Raw genomic sequence first — 17,515 nt, forward strand, 5'->3', positions numbered from 1 at the left:
TATATTGGCTGTAAAAGAGAAAAAGAGGGATGGAAAGGAGATGGAGAGGGAGAAGGAGAGAGAGGGATGGAGGGAGAGAGAAGGGGGTAGAAAGCAAGGGAGAGAGAGAAAGAAAGAGAGAGAGAGATTCCTGAAGAGAGAGATTCCTGAAAATTAAGAGTAGAAATACTGAATGTGTCCCTCTGGAGCCTGGGCTTTGCAATTCTGCAATTTGCATTGAAAATGAGATTTTCAATTGATTCTTATGTGCTTTAATGTTTGAGACATTCTAGTTAAAGAGAATATACAAGGGCATCATTCAGCTATTTTTCCCGAGGTCCAGAGAGGGGGGTTTAATTTAAGTAGGCAGCTGTAATTTGCAAAATACATTTGAGTTAACAAAGACTGATAATTCATTCTGTACTTACAGTATGGCCCATGCATAATCAAAGACTAAAGCCTGGTATGGAGACACCATGGGGGGGGGGGGGGGTAGGGTCTTCTCAAGCCTTAAGGTGAATCAGTTGATCATGATGACATTCTTACAGAATTTTACTTTTACTTCTGCCACATATTGCCTCTTAAAATTAGTTGTAACCAACCAGAAAAGAATCAATATTGAAATGGAAACCATAATTTTTCACTAGTCAAACAGCTTGGCAAAGCAGTGCATTTTCTTTGCAGGAGGTCAGTATGGGAAGTGTGAGAATGGGAAGTGTGAGAAGTTTAAGTGTATCTAATAGAAAATCATCCCAGGGCACTAATTGCCTGTGGAATTCCAAGAAGAACTTTCTCATATTGACCTACATGTCAAGCCAAGTGTCTCATTACTTGATTCGTTTTGTGAATCCTGTAACTGCCTAGCCATATAAGCTTTACTAGTCCCTCACAGAAATGTCTAACCACGTTGATTTATTATTTTAAAATACCCTTCCACTGAATTTTAAAATATTCTTTAATAATAGGAAGAAGTCACAAAATTTAAAAAATCCAAATTCCTATGGAGATTTAATGAGAAAAAGAAATAGTCCATGACCCTTCTATATCATCAGCTCACCAGAAGCAAATATGATGAACAATTAAAGCTTTTTGTCTTTTTACTTTACCTTGTTATTAGAGTAATATGCTTTTTCTTCAATTTATATTCCTGGGATAATAATGATATACTTTAATATACTTTCACAACTCTTATTCCCCTGCCATCATTTTTAACCTTTTCCACATGTGTCATAATTTGTAATTATAAATATTCTTTGTATTAAATCGAAGCTCTAGAGAACATGAGATCTCTGAAATTAAAAAAAAAATTTCAACTATTTTATGTGCTAGCTTGAAAAAGAAAAGACTATGTTTTTGAGTTTCTGCTACTATCAGCATGAGGTATAGATAGCAGATAGAAAATTTCTGTTGGTAACAAGATGGGTAAGAAAGGTACTCACTGCCTGAAACAGTGACTCCTCTATACAGTACTTTCACAATAAGGAAATGAAAAAAAAGAGAGAGAAAATTTTCACTGGAGTCAAGCAAGATACTTTTCTTAAAATAATAAACCTTAAGGGAAGAAAACAGTGTAACCTGCATTTTTCTATCAAGAAAAGAAGCAGGGCTGCAGAAGGTAGAGAGGAGAAAGCTTTATTATAAGAAGCCAGTTTACAAGCAGCAGTAGTTTTCCCTTCTTGATTGATTAGTATTCACATACTCTGGAACATTTAGAAGTAAACAGTCAAAATTTACTACAAATGAGCTCAAAGATTCAATATAGGCATTTTTTATATCACTCTTAACTAGGTTCTCTTATCTTCCTCTTTCCACTCCCTGTCCCTCATGGTTTAAAATTTTACCATATATCAAAATGTTTTTAAGCTCATCTGCATTTTTTTTTTTTTTTTTGGCCAGTCCTGGGCCTTGCACTCAGGGCCTGAGCACTGTCCCTGGCTTCTTTATGCTCAAGGCTAGCACTCTGCCACTTGAGCCACAGCGCCACTTCTGGCCATTTTCTATATATGTGGTGCTGGGGAATTGAACTCAGGGCTTCATGTATAGGAGGCAAGCGCTCTTGCCACTAGGCCATATCCTCAGCCTCATCTGCATTTTTTAAAGTTCTTCACTCCTTTACTTTTTCATTCCAACTCCAGTGGACAGACATAAACCACACTGTAATTTGCTGAGAGAAAGCAGAATATAAGGTAGTATTAAATCATGTCAGAGATCAGCTAGTATGAGGAAAAGAGACAAATAATTTAGAAATTGAATATTTCCTGAACAGCCACAAAATGTAAGTCTGAGAGAGCATCTTAGGAAGGAACACATCACGTTAGCCAAGCTGAGAAAAGAAGGAAAAGGAATAGATCTTGGAGATCCTTGTTCTTGTCAAGGACTGAAATGGATACCTGCTTGCACAGGATTCTCTAAGAATGCACAAAACTGTGATGCTCTTTTTGATGTCACAAAGAAGACACAGCTTGGAAACTTCCAGATGTTTCTAGAAGCAGCTTAGGTGGAAGAACCGCACATATGGATGACCTCACACTGCGGGCCACTATCTATTGCTAGCTGCAGTTCACAACAGGCATAAGCTTGGAGGAGTATAATAGAAGCAAGAAGAGATTCCTTCATTCCCAATATCCCCACAGTGTCACTGATGGAGAAAGTCTGTCAGCAGCAGGTTACAAAATGGATTTTATCAGGCTCAATTCAATTATAACAGATAAAGAAATGAATTAAGGGTGTATCTGACAGTAAATTGCTACCTCTAAGTAGATAGTAATGATGTTAGAATATTCAGAGCCTAGTTGTGGATGATTAAAAATGATAATATTTTTGATCAAATATTATTTGGCAGTTTGTACACATTAATGCATTTGGTTCTCAAAACGACTTAAGTGCTGTTTTTGAAATGCAGAAAATTATCACTGTAATCTTATAAAAAGGGAAAGTCACTGAAACTTAATACTGAGAAGGCAAACAGCTAGGAACTAGCATAATAATATTTCACATTGATTCCAAAATTTGATGTTTGTTTCTGGATACTCTTCATTAAAAAAAAAAAAAGACACATGAAAAGTTTGGTGAGAAACTTCCTTTCCTTCAGTATGACCCTTCCTGGTCTTCAACACTATAGGACTATATAAGGAAATTTTATGATCTTTGACAATATATTTTTGAGAAAAAAGATAATCTACTTCTCACTGTTGATACTTATTTTTGAAAATAGAACTTTTGTGTATAATAACAGGAGAGACCTGTGATTCGCATTCACAACATTGATAAACTCTCTAATCGCAAATTCCAGATTTAGCCACTGCTGATTCGGTTGAAATTTTCCTTATTTCCTATACACATAATAATATTTTCCATCAGCATGAGTCATTTAAAAATGTAATTCCTGAAGCCAATGTTAGGATTTTAGAGAATCCAAACACATCCTTTACTTTCCCTTTGCATTTTGAAACAAACTGAAATGTGGGCTCCCCGCCAGAGGAATCCACACACACACACACACACACACACACACACACACACACACGGACATATATATATATATATATGCATGTATATATTCATATATATTCATTTATGCAGAGAGAGACGCACTGGACTCTAAATGAGAGCATTCAAATGCTAAACTGAGAATACTGTCATTTTTATTAAAGTCAATATGAATTCACTGCTTTTTTTCCCTTGGCGGTAAAAGTTGAGACATTATATATTTCTCCTATCAAGTATAACATCTCTTCCTCAAAAGAAACCTGATGGTCAAACAAAACCCTCTTCTCTACATCGTTTCTCACATTTCCTGTTTCAGGGCCTCTTCCCCCAAATAGGCAGACTTTTCACAAGTGTAGCTATATAATCATCTGTTACATAATCCATAAAATTAAGGTGATGGCCAGATTAGCTGTTACGTGTTTCCAAATAGATTGCAAATTAAATTTCATCTATATTTGCATGCTCTTCAGATGAATTTCATGCAATGAATTGCTATTTCATTGCAACAGATATGTATGCATGTTATATAAAGTGAGGGAGGAAGTACTCTTCATGAATTTGTGATACAAAGTCTAGAGTTGCTGCCAAAGGGAACAATCGTCCACTGTCAGTAGTCATATCTCAACCTGAGTGAAGGAGTTAAGAACTTCCTAATGGGTGGAATCACAGCAACTGTGGCACAGAAGTTCCAAGGTCTTTAATTTCAGATAATCCAGTTTTGTTGAGGCTATTGAAGATTATATTTCATTGCTATGCAATAATAATGTTTTAGGGAGTGCCTTTGTTCTACTGGGGATGGGTTATTCATAGTATAAACTAGCGACAGTTTTATAGCCAAAAGGAAACTAAGCCAAGTGTTTATAGAAAAAAGGCCAAAATTTAAGATGTTCAGAAAGTAGTCTGAGTCTATTAATGCACTATAGTTTTTAAACTAATATATCTAATTCTTTTGTGAAATACTTTAGAAGTTCACAATTTACAGAAATAAAAAGAAATTTTGATCAATAAAATGACTGTGTTGAGTTCTATTCCAATTTTAGACTCTCTGGCTTGATATTTGGTGATTGCATTTTTATTGAAATCCAAGTATTAGAAAATGCCCACTAAGAATTTTCAGATATTGAAGTAAGTATAGTCAATATTTCCAAATTCAGAAATTAAGGTGGGAAAATAAACAACACCGTTTCTTAAGCTAAAGCCAACAGGCAAGAGTCTGCAAATTCAGCTGTTTAAACAAACACAACAAATAAAACAAACAGAAGTTGTACAGGAATGGAAATTTCTCATCTTCATCACATTAAAATACCTTTTTTTTGTGTCGGGGAGTTAAAATTTCTGAAATTTGAAATGGTGGTATTATGGAATGACAATGACTGATCCTAATTTGGTAGAAGAGGTACTGTATATGACTTAGTGAGGAAGCCCTCATGTATATCACTGAAGAGTCTCTAGAACCAATCTTGGGAATTCTGTGTACTAGTCATATGGAACATAAGTTGCACATCTTGGGGCTGGGAATATGCCCTAATGGCAAGAGTGCTTGCCTCATATACATGAAGCCCTGGATTCAATTCCTCAGCACCACATATATAAAAAAATGGCCAGAAGTGGTGCTGTGGCTCAAGTGGCAGAGTGCTAGCCTTGAGCAAAGAGAAGCCAGGGACAGTGCTCAGGCCCTGAGACCATGCCCCAAGACTGGCAACAAAAACAAAAGAAATAAAGTTTAAAAAAAAATAAGACCCACAACTCCAAAAATTCAGCCACTTCTAGTCTAGAGCAGGATGTATCATGATTTCAATTTCATAGATGTAAGTGTGAACACTAAATGGGTTATTGTTTGTGAAATATAAAGTAGCTAGCACATGAACATGATGCAGAATAACTGAAACAAGGTAATAAGGTTGATTTGTCTTTCATAATAAAATGAGAATTACGCCAGAGAGTCTATTACTAAAGTAGTGATTAGCTTGTAGAGTTGAGCTTTTTCCTTAAGAACAAATCATGTTGGAACATGCTTGCTCTGTACTTTTCTGCCATTATATTTACAAATATTTATAGGAAGAAGAAAAAGATGGAAGTGAAATGGAAAAAAAATTGAGTAGTTTATTTTTATTTTTTAAGGAAAGGGCTTGAAAAGTTCCAGAAGACATTTATGTTCAACTACACATCCTCTTCCCAACATTTTGGTGAAACAATATATTGGTCTGCAAGAAAAATAGACAATGTGATCTTTTTCCACTTCTTTATGTGTCCAGCTACCCCATAGGAATCAAAATACTATGTGATTCTAAACAGATTTATGGGTAGACAAAAATGGTCTCTGCCATATAACAGTAGTAGTTTCCATCATAGCATAAAGAGTGTTATACAATTGTATCATACGTATAAATTATCAACTATTTAAATAGATCCATTTTGTTAATTACATTAATCAAATGTGCTAAAAAATGAAAGGCCAACTTCTCTCCATGCACCCAGTCTCTAATTCTGTCCATCTCTGTCTCTGTTTTTATCTCCCCCTCACTCATTCCCTCATTATAGATATTAACTAATATTAGTGGCCTTCTACTTTCAATGATATTAAAGAAATGGCATTTACCTTTTACTGATATGAGTCCATACTCATTTTCGCATTAACAGTGTCTCTGAGGGAGTATTCTATTAAAGGAATAAATAGATGTATACGTGAGAATAGAATTTCTCTCTAGAAGGCAGAATTCCCAGAAGCATTTATTTCTTTTTTAGGAGGAAGAGCTGAAAGTGTATTCAATCAGATGCTTCAAGGAGGCCATCGTGAGCAGATCTATGTCTTCGTAAGGATCCAGGTAGTCATTATTGCAGAAAATTGAGTTTAGAAGAATAGACCATTAAAATAGATACTGATTTCCCCAGGTGTATGTATCCTGATGTCCTCTTTTGTCAAGTGACAATAGTCTGTAGCCTAAAATAATATAATGCACTTCTATCTGAGTGCTATTCTTTTCACAAGAATTTGATAATCACATTTTATTACCCAGAATACTTTGGCCTTTATGTTTCACAATGTGGATTCAAATGACTAGCCCTCACTTGATGATTCTTTATTATCTGCAACCACTTCAGAGGGGGAGAGGAGGGATGTGATTAATGCTTTAGTCAATGAACTGTCACACAGAAGAAGAAAAGCACAGTGATTTTAAAGCAAACTAGTATTTCTGTCTCAATTCTATTCATTATTCACATAAGATATTGGTATTCTGCTGATTTATTGTTTTCTAGAATTATTAAACACTGTGAATAGTAAAGACAAAATGAATCCATGTGATGATTTATTAGTGTATATTTTTAGTACAAAACTTTTCACACTTTTACCACATCTGATAAAATGATATAAAAATACATCCTATAAGATTGCAGTAAAAAAAAAAAAAAGATTTTAGAAAGTTTACTATTTGGGACTAATTTTTGAAAATTAAGATATTTCTTTCAAAAATTAGCATTCAACTCATCTTGTTATAGAAGGGGCATTTCTAAAGTCAATAGACAAAATTAAAGGCTTTTATGTGGAAAGAAAAACATATTGGCAGATATCTGCATCTTGGGGCTGGGGATATGGCCTAGTGGCAAGAGTGCTTGCCTCGTATACATGAAGCCCTGGTTCAATTCCCCAGTACCACATATACAGAAAACGGCCAGAAGTGGCACTGTGGCTCAAGTGGCAGAGTGCTAGACTTGAGCAAAAAGCCAGGGACAGCGCTTGGTCCCTGAGTCCAAGCCCCAGGACTGGTTAAAAAAAAAAAAAAAAGGATATCTTCATCTTGACATAGTTCCACTTAAACTTTCAAGAAGATTTCACAGAAAAAATATGTTAAGGTCTGCAAATAAATGCTAGCACATTTGCACAATAGAGAGTTATACAGCTATATTTAAACTCCTCTCAAAAACAAAAACAAAAACAAAAAACGAACACCTACCACAACATCTGTTAAAGGCTGGAAAGCTTCAAGTGCTGAAATATTGTTACACAAGCAGGGTCAGAGTTAATTAAGTCCAAACCTCATTCTGAAAGATGTTCATGCAAGTTCAAAAATAACAAAAATACACTCAGTTCATTATTATAGAACTAGATGCTTGCACAAATGAATAGAACAGCCAAGGGTATATTTGTCTTTGTGATATGTTTACCAAAGAAACATTTTATTCCAATACTATCACATCCAATGATAGTGATTTTACATTTATTTTGACATTCTGCTTACAGAGTGCCAATATATTTATTCAAATAATTGTATGAGACTCACAAGAACAAAACCTTTAAAAGGTAGGTCACAAATGGCCAAGCAATACCACTTCATGTGGTCTTCATATTCTGTATTAAGTAGGACAATTAACATAGATTTTTCTTCAAGAAGATCTTAATGTGAAGAATCATTCTCTACAGTGTAAAAAATCTATTATCAGATATTGTTGTAGAAATGCGTTTATGTTGTTGCAAGGATTTTTTTTTTTAATTTAGAGAACTTTGTGATGGGGGCTTGAAGTGTGGTGTAGTGGTAGAGTGCTCGCGTGAAGCCCTAGGTTCCATTCCTTAGCACCACATATATAGAAAAAGCCAGAAGTAGTGCTGTGGCTCAAGAGGTAAAGTGCTAGCCTTGAGCAAAAAGAAGCCAGGGACAGTGCTCAGGCCCTGAGTCCCAAGCCTCAGGACAGGCAGAAAAAAAAAGAAGAAAAAAAAAAAGAAAAGAAAAGAAAAGAAAAGAAAAAGAACATTGTGGTAATGATATTGCATAACAAAACCACAACAATCTTCAGTAGGTTTCCAAAACATACTACTTTATTTCTCAAGAGATAATTCTATCTATCTATCTATCTATCTATCTATCTATCTATCTATCTGTCTATCTGTCTGTCTGTCTATCTATCTATCTATCTATCTATCTATCTATCTATCTATCTGTCTGTCTGTCTATATCTCTAGCTGTATCTCCATATCTATTGGTCTCATGCATATTTACTTTAATATAGAAATCAGATCTTGTATAGTTCATATTAGACTAAAATCCATTACACGTGCTTTCTTCTGCACTTCAACAGAGAAAGGACTAGAGATGTTAGCAGGTGACTCCCAAGAAAATAGGTATAAAATATTATGTATGCACACACAAATTAAGTGTCTTCTATTGCTTCACAATGTACTTTTTGTGTATTTTGTTGGACTCCTGTTGTATTCTTTCAGTCCTAAGATCAAATGTCAACCACTAAGAGATTTGTAATATCTCTACCTTCTAGTTTACTCTGTACCTTGTGTTCCCATTCTATATTTTCCCTTGTGATTTAATTTGACTGCTTTTGTTTAAGTGTTCAATTTGAAAGCTAACATTTTATTGAAGGGTAAACTATATACACAGAAATTCATATAGCTTTAGGTTATACTTTAATTTGGAAAATATAAAAATTACATAATCACACTAATCCAGATGAATAATATTTTCTTGTCCTCAGAAATTTATTCATATACTTTTCTGGGTAACCATTAAAGGCACATATTCATCTGATTTTGATTGATAAGGGTTAAATTGCTTGTTTTTAGCTTTATATAATTGGAATTACAGTTAATATGTCCTATTTTACCACTCAGTTCTTTTTCACATGCTTTTCTTTGCAATAATCAACTCTCTGGTTTTCATCAAAATAAATCATTATAAAGACAACATAAAACAAATAATTGAATGTGTGAAGAATATCAGTTTGATCATAAAAATTATTTTCATTTGTAATTTGGTTTCTTTTGTATATAGCTAATTCATGAATAATAAATAAATAATCTCATATTTCCTAAGTTTTTATAAGATAGTTATATGAAGTAGATAAATAAAAAGGAATTCTTTTTCTAGTAAAAAATTATTAATAAGGGTACAGTAAATACATTCTTGAAGGTATGAATGTACTAAAGTATTTTTTTGTTTTCTTTTCAAGTACATGTTAAGGTATCTGCGTATCAATTTTTTTTCTTGCAGAAAAAGCTACTCAACTATGAATTACCTACATATAGTAGATGTTCAGCAATAAACTAATGCAATGAATTAACACACATTTTTTCCCATGAAATTTGCTTACTCAGTACCCTCATCTTTAACTCAATATAACACTTGAAACACATCGTAACATTTTAGCTAAATCCTCTACATCACTCATTTTTATAATGTATATTTTGTTACTTAGATTTTTATGTATATAGTATTTCCCTTTTCCTGTCTTCTGACAGTGTTCTGGAAGCAAGGCTGAGCCTTTAGAGTAAATAAATGTAGTAATGTCTATTTTGGACTTTGGAGTGTAATTACCACAGCTGTGTTTTATTTCTGGGAGAAATTCATGTTTTTTCAGCTTACAAAATTGTATGGAAGATGATGAGATAAGTAGAAAGTAAGTAAAACCTCCAACTCAAGGAGAGGAAACATTTTGTTTCTTCTCCCTAACCATAATGATAATTGAAATTTGTTTTACCCTGGTTGAGTGAAATTTTAATGTGAAAACATTAACAAAGGTATTCAATTATGAACTTCTACATGCATATCACTGTTGTTGGGTAATCAAAGTATTAATTATTTAAATATCTTGCCAAATTACCATCTCTTAACCACAATGTTTATGAATATGCGGATCATTATAGCTATGCATCATCATTCTTAGCATTTTTTCCTTCTTTGGTTTTGGGCAAACCATTACTTGTATTTTACATTAAATTGATCATTAAAAATGGCACAGGGGATTTTTTTTTTTTTTTTTTTTTTTTGCCAGTCCTGGGGCTTGAATTCAGGGCCTGAGCACTGTCCCGGGCTTCTTTTTGCTCAAGGCTAGTATTCTACCACTTGAGCCACAGCACCACTTCTGGCCATTTTATATATATATGTGGTGCTGAGGAATCGAACCAAGGGCTTCATATATACAAGGCGAGCACTTTACCACTAGGCCATATTCCCAGCCCCGACATAGGGAATTTTTATTGAATATTTAAATAAAATACATATATAATTTTCTAGTACCAGAATAAAGAATGAGCTAAAAGATATTTTACATATATATCCCTGTAACCTTTACATCCGTTTACATTTATTTTTTGTATTTCTAATTTCTTAAGGATGATTTACCCTGTCACACTTTTGTTATAATTATTTGTGATAATTTTAAAAAAATAGTCAAAGAAATATTTCTGTCGACAGAAATCTCTGGATACTTGTATTATTTTATAATCAATCAAATGTATTTCTTCTGCCTTTGAACTTGGGCTGACTTTTATTAGTACTTTGGGAAAATTCGTATAGAAGTGAAGTCGTATAATTTCAATACTAGGTCCTAAAGTCAATAGACCTCTTATATATCTTAGTTCCCTTCCTTCTAGGATAACTGTTCTTAGATTAAGGTACCCATAATTGAGTATGTAGTCAAAGCTACCATAATCAAAACCAAATTCCTAGGCTTTAAGCCTCATTTCCACACTTATAATCAATATTAACCTGCCACCATGTGAGCAAATGATCTTGGAAGTGGATTAAATCGTACTCATTTGAGTTACTTTTGCTCACTACAATAGACAAACTTTTTCTTCATGCTGTGCCGAAATTGCAAATTTATGAGCAAAACAATTAATTACTGTTGTTTTTAGCTTCCAAGGGTTGGATAGAGTAGTCTGTTTGCACCAACAGATAACCGGAATAGTTTTAAGTGGCTCTTCCAGAAAGTTATGTGAATAAAGTTAGAGACGTACACTCAAAATATATTTAAAATTTCACCATTCACATATTAAATTTCAACATGATGATATTGCTTATCTCCCATTATGTTAGTGAATAGCTATCAACCATTTGATAGGTGTAAATGTGAGATGTAATTATCTTCTTATCAAGCTCGCAGAATTAAATTCTGTAAGGCAACAGAAAAAAAAAAATCCTAGACTTAAAACTCATAAGCATTTACTTGCCCGTGTTAGGCTTTTCGTCAGAACTGTTCTCCTGTAAAGAAGCTGTGCTCACAAAATCTATAAACATCAAGAACATTTTTATTTAAAGAGATCATCATTATCATATGAATTAGAGAATATACCAGTAGATAAATCCTTTGTTTGCATACAACAAAGTTGTGTGTGTGTGTGTGTGTGTGTGTGTGTATCTCCAAATACTCCTTTTATTTCTCATAAATGTTCAACTGAATTGTCTTATCTAAGAAATACAGGCAAAATACTTCTAGTGGAATTTGAAGAACCCCAACTCAAATGTCCTTCCTTAGAATCTCATAGCAGTTAAGATAAGATTCATTTTAAGACTATTCCATTATCCTATGCCAAACTTACATTTCTTTTTTGTGTTGTTTACTTTTTATTATAAATCTTATTCACCATTGATTCAACTACAGATCTTATGATGAGCAATTTTCTTCTTACAAAAATAACCCTTTCCTCCACAGTGCAATAGACATGTGCAATACACATTTCAATTAAGTTTCTCCTTTATGTTATAACTGGATTTCTTTTTATGTAGTAGAAGAGTTATGAATGTTTGGAACATTATAACTATCCAAAGCACATTAAATAATTTATCAATGCTATTTTATCCTTCATCTTATCAAATTGTATATCTACAAACAGGCATATTTTGCATCTCTTAAAGGCAAAAAAGTTGATGTTTTACTTGCTAGAAGATTGTGTGATTAGTTATTTCAAGTTGAACAGTTTCATAAGAATAAGAAAGAAAAATAAGTAAAAAGTATATTTTATGTCACTTAGCTAGAGATTTCTCCACATGACTAATCTGATAAAAATTCTCCCCATTGTTAAATTACTCCGCATATGCAATGATACTTCCAAGCAAAAAAAAACCAACCAAACAAACAAAAAGACAAAACAAAACAGAATGTACACAGACACACATATGTATTTGTGTTTCTGTGTATATATTTATTATAGACATATGGGACAAAAAACCTTTGTGAATATTTTCTCTGTGTTTTATTATACTATATACTGCATGTGGATATTGTTACAGATGTATTTATATATAGTATGTTTGTATGTTATACATTTTCTATTTATCTATATATAAAATAAACATATGTACATTATTTATAACTTATATTATGCATATTACATATGTTATATACATAAAATCATTTATAGATTATAATTATATAGTATTTTAATATATTATAATTATATAGTATGTACATGTATAATACAAATATATTATGTAGAGAGATGATATTATTGATGTAATAAAATAAATAATATGTAACTCTATACATATTATGTATTATGTTATTTGTGTTATTTTAGACAGATAATATCATCTCTACAAATGTTTTAGAATCATTACAAGAAAAAACACCAACTAATGAAATAAATATGGTGGTAGCTTTGGGCATTTATAAGCTTCAAAGAGGAATATATGACGCCTATATTTGAGGTATACAACATTTTTTGGTAGGACTGGTTGGGATATAATGTAGAAGTACTAGATCATATGCTAACTATACATTATTATTATTTGGGGTATTAGCACTGGGGCCTGAGGTTAAATTCTTGTACTCACTACTGTCTTTTCTTTATATCATGCCAGGATTTTACCACTTGAACCATTCTTGGATTTTTGGATGACTAATTGGTTTTGGAGTCTTGCAGTCATTTCCCTGGCTTGTATCAAATCTGAGACTTCTGGCTAGCTAAAATTACAGACGTTAGCCACTGCTTCAATGTACTGTTTTGTTTTTGTTTTTGTTTTTTCAAATTTTTATTATCAAACTGATGTACAGAGAGGTTACATTTTCATACGTTAGACATTGGATACATTTCTTTTACTGTTTCAATGTACTGTTTAAGTTTTAAAAAAATCATCATCTTTTCCATAATGTTTGTGCCAATGCATATTACCAACAACAGTGTAAAGTTTTTCTTTCTTATTTTTACTGTTATTAATATTTCTGACTATTAATATGAACTGTCACATGTCTTAGGTGCCATAACATTAGTGTTAAACATTAGTTTCCCTGATGGTTAGTTCCATGAAAGACTTTGCGATACTCTTTCTATTTGTATGTCTTCTAATACAAGAGTTCTTTTGAGATTCTTTGTAGAGTTTCTAAATAATGGGTTATTTGTCAGTGATACAATATTGTGCAAAGAATTAGGAATGAAGATGCAAGATTATAGAGATCTCAAAGTCCTAAAATAAACTTATTGGAAGGCAATCAATAAGAAAATTTTGAGCTCTATGTTTAGCCTTCTGAGGAACCTCCATACCACTGTCTAGAGTGGTTGAACAAGTTTACATACCCACCAACAATGTAGTAGGGTTCCCTTTTGGCCACATCCCCTCCAGGATTTGTTGTTAGTTTTCCTGATAATGGACATTCTTACTGGGGTGAGGAGGAATCTCAATGTTGTTTTGATTTGCAGTTCTTTTATCACCAGTGATGTAGAGCACTTCCTCATGTGTCTCTTGGCCATTCTCATATCCTCTTCAGAGAAGTCTCTTTGTAGGCCTTTAGCCCATTTGTTGAGGGGACAGTGGGTTCTTTGAGGATTTGTTTTAGAGGAATTTAATTTTTTGAATTGTGTATGTATTTTAGATATGAGGCCTTTGTCCATTGTATGGCCGGTAAAGATCTTCTCTACCCAAAAGATTACAACAAGATCACACAAAAGCCACCAGCACAACTATGTTCATCGCAGCACAATTTTTCATTACTAAAATATTGAACCAACCCAGATGTCCCTCAGTAAACAAGGGGATCAGGAAAATATGGTACATACACACAATGGCATTTTATGCCTCTAGCAGAAAGAACAACACTGCCCCATTCGTAAGGAAATGGAAGGACTTGGAAAAAATTATACTAAGTAAAGTGAGCCAGACTCAGAGAGATATGGATGCTATGTTTTTCTTCAGAGGGAATAATTAGTACATCTCTAGGATAGACATAGCAGAAGATCACAATAGCTCAGTAGCTATACCTGTATGAACACATAAGAATGCTAAGCGAAATGATCTGCAAGTTATGGAAATAAGTGGTTTACCATTGTTGTAGTTAATGTCAACATGCCATGTGAAATTGTACCTTTTTTTTCCCCCTCTGTATTCCCTTCTTGTGGTTTTACTCCTGTGATGACTGTAATTGACCTTATACCCTTGATACTGTATATATATGTGTTGGAACTAGGGAAGGGAGAGAAAATACCAAAATCAAGAGACAAAGGATAAAAAGACAAATCATTCCAAAAGCAATACTTATAAAACCATTTGGTGTAAACAACTGTACAACTCATGGAGGGAAGCAAAGTGAAAGGGGAGGAGGGAGGTAGTGGGAAGGAGGAGGGGGGACTTGGTGGGGACATGAGGAACCAAGTTTAATAAGAAATATACTCAATTCCTTACATATTAAACTGTTACCTCTCTGTACTTCACTTTGACAATAAAGAAAAAAGGAAAGTTTTATAATTGAGTGATATCAGTAAAATGTATGTGCATATGTGTGCTTTTATGCTTCACCCTCACATAAATGAGTATATGTGTGCATATGTATTTATACATTTATGTAAACACATGTTTATATATGCATAAATATAAGTTTACTGTGTGCAATGTAATTTATAAGATACATATCATGCATAATATACATTCATAATATGTTATACATTAATTATATGTAAGTGCTAAATTATATTTGAATCATCTAGCAGTTACATTTCTAGACACCGATGCAGTACTTCCATCTCTTGATCAAGTTCCTCACAGATTTTCTTGTCCTATGTAAATGTATTATAAGTTCATCTCTTATTTTGTTCTAAATTATGGCAGCAAATCTAACTAGATATAATGGTAATATAATCAGTCAATGATAAAAATGCATTTTTTGTCTTCCAGACAAATGCATCCAGTGTTTATAAAAGCAAGTGTTGGCTACAGCCCACAGAGTTTCAATGTGTGGCATTATTTTAGCCAAGTGTTTTAGGAAATATAGTTCATTTTCTTTTTAAAAGAAAGGAAAATGAATAATTCTCTGGGTGGCTTAAGGTAATCCATCCTGCAATAAAATATACTTATCCAGATGACTGATTTTAAGTAGTTTACAAAATGAATGTAATTTTGTTGCATAAAACCTGAGCAAAAGGTATGTCTACATTTAATAACACAGAAAGTTACACATAAGACTGACAGACACTGCAGAGTTAACTGCTTGCTCCTATTCTTGTCAAATAAGTTTGGAAAACGTGGAATTTTTTGTCTGCTTCCATATACATATACTTTGGAAGCACTGTGAGCTGAAATCCATCTCTCAATAGAATAAAAGTGATACTAAACAAAGTGATTATATTACAAAGGCACAAAGGAATAGAATTCTGTAGAGCATTATCCATGAAAAGCAAAGGAAATATCCCTTTGGTAGATTCCTTGGTTCACATTCTTATAATTTAGAGAAGAATAGGTAACTTATGCTATATTTCTAATCTGTAGAGCTTTACATTTCTTTTCAGATTATTTCATTTTCTTCTTTCAATATTTTATGAATTGACATTTATAAAAAGAAGAGTATTTTGAATGCAAAGTGTAGCTGGAACAGCTGCTTGAGCGCTTGTTGTGGGTTTTCTTTTCTTTACTATGACTGTTAGTATGACTAGGACCCTATACAAAATTGACTCCATTAAGTAAGCAAAAAATGCCTTGTAGAGGTGGTAAATCCAGAACAATCAGTATTGATCGCAAGGTATTTTCTCCTCTTAAGAAAATTTGCACTCTGATTCTCTTCAGAACTCCAACTTTTCAATATTGGTCTTTTATTTTAACTAAAATGTTCTTTTCCATTCATTTAGATGGCTATAGTTTATAGAGTTCCTGGCCTGTCTCTAAGTAAGACCCTTAAGTCATGCCAGAAGCCAGAGTGGTTAATAATTTGTGACTTCCCTTGAATTTTCTAATCAAATATTTCAGACTTTATTTGGGATTGAATTTGGGAATCTTTTACTTTAGCAAATGCTTCTAATGATTTTCTGCCACATTTCTGTTTTCAAGCCATTAGCCTCAAGGAAGATTGAAGCTATTTCTCCCATGCCTGTTCCACATTTGTGGAATACCTCATTTTCCTTCATCCTCGTACTGACTTTAACAATATCAAAATCACTTCCTCTAGAACCTACCACCAGAAGGAAGATTGTGTTTTAATATCATTTTAATTTGGAGGTTATCCAGAACATTTTTAGGTGAAATGTATAATAAAAATTGCTCATTTACTAGCAAGTAGCATAAGAAAATTAGTCCATATCCTAAATGTAAGGATTCTTAAATTTTAATTTCAACTCAGGAACTAGTTCCACATTTAATCTGGTGCAATTCACTTAAATTTTCTCTTGTCCAAAACCGAACTGATTATATAGATTACAAATAATTTAATTTCATAGATTAAAATTTTCAATGTTCTACATGAAGCTATATATCTATTTACAATCATCTTATCAATTATTGACTTGGCTTCTGTCTATCTAGATAACATAATATACATAGATAGACCACTTGAGTAGAAAATATAGATACATTCATAAATATAGATGCAGATTAATGTGAATACATATAAATGATTGGTAGAATTATATACAATGATTTGCATTTATTATACACTTTGCATAGCTTGAATTTGCTCTTCAGTATAATGTCAATTTCCTTCTCTCAATTCACTTAAAGACATTTATTATCATGCAGTACACAAGCTAACACAGATAGTCTAAATTATTTATTGAATGAAGAATTTATTAGCATTTAGAAATATCAACATTTTTCATATTGTTTTGTCTTCACTACTCAAGTAAATGACAGCTTTACAATAAATGACAGATTATACAATATTAAGTATTAAGTAAAATTAGAAATTGTTTAATTCAATCTCAACAGATTTCGATGTAGTTTAACCAAACAGACCCTAGAGACCAGTTATAATATCATTCTCATGATCTGATTCTGATATGAACTTGGGAAAAAATGACACCAGACTGTGTTTGCCAAGCAAGGTTTCCTTTTCCACCTACTGA

This window comes from Perognathus longimembris, chromosome 16, assembly GCF_023159225.1.
Source record: "Perognathus longimembris pacificus isolate PPM17 chromosome 16, ASM2315922v1, whole genome shotgun sequence".
Taxonomy (NCBI): domain Eukaryota; kingdom Metazoa; phylum Chordata; class Mammalia; order Rodentia; family Heteromyidae; genus Perognathus; species Perognathus longimembris.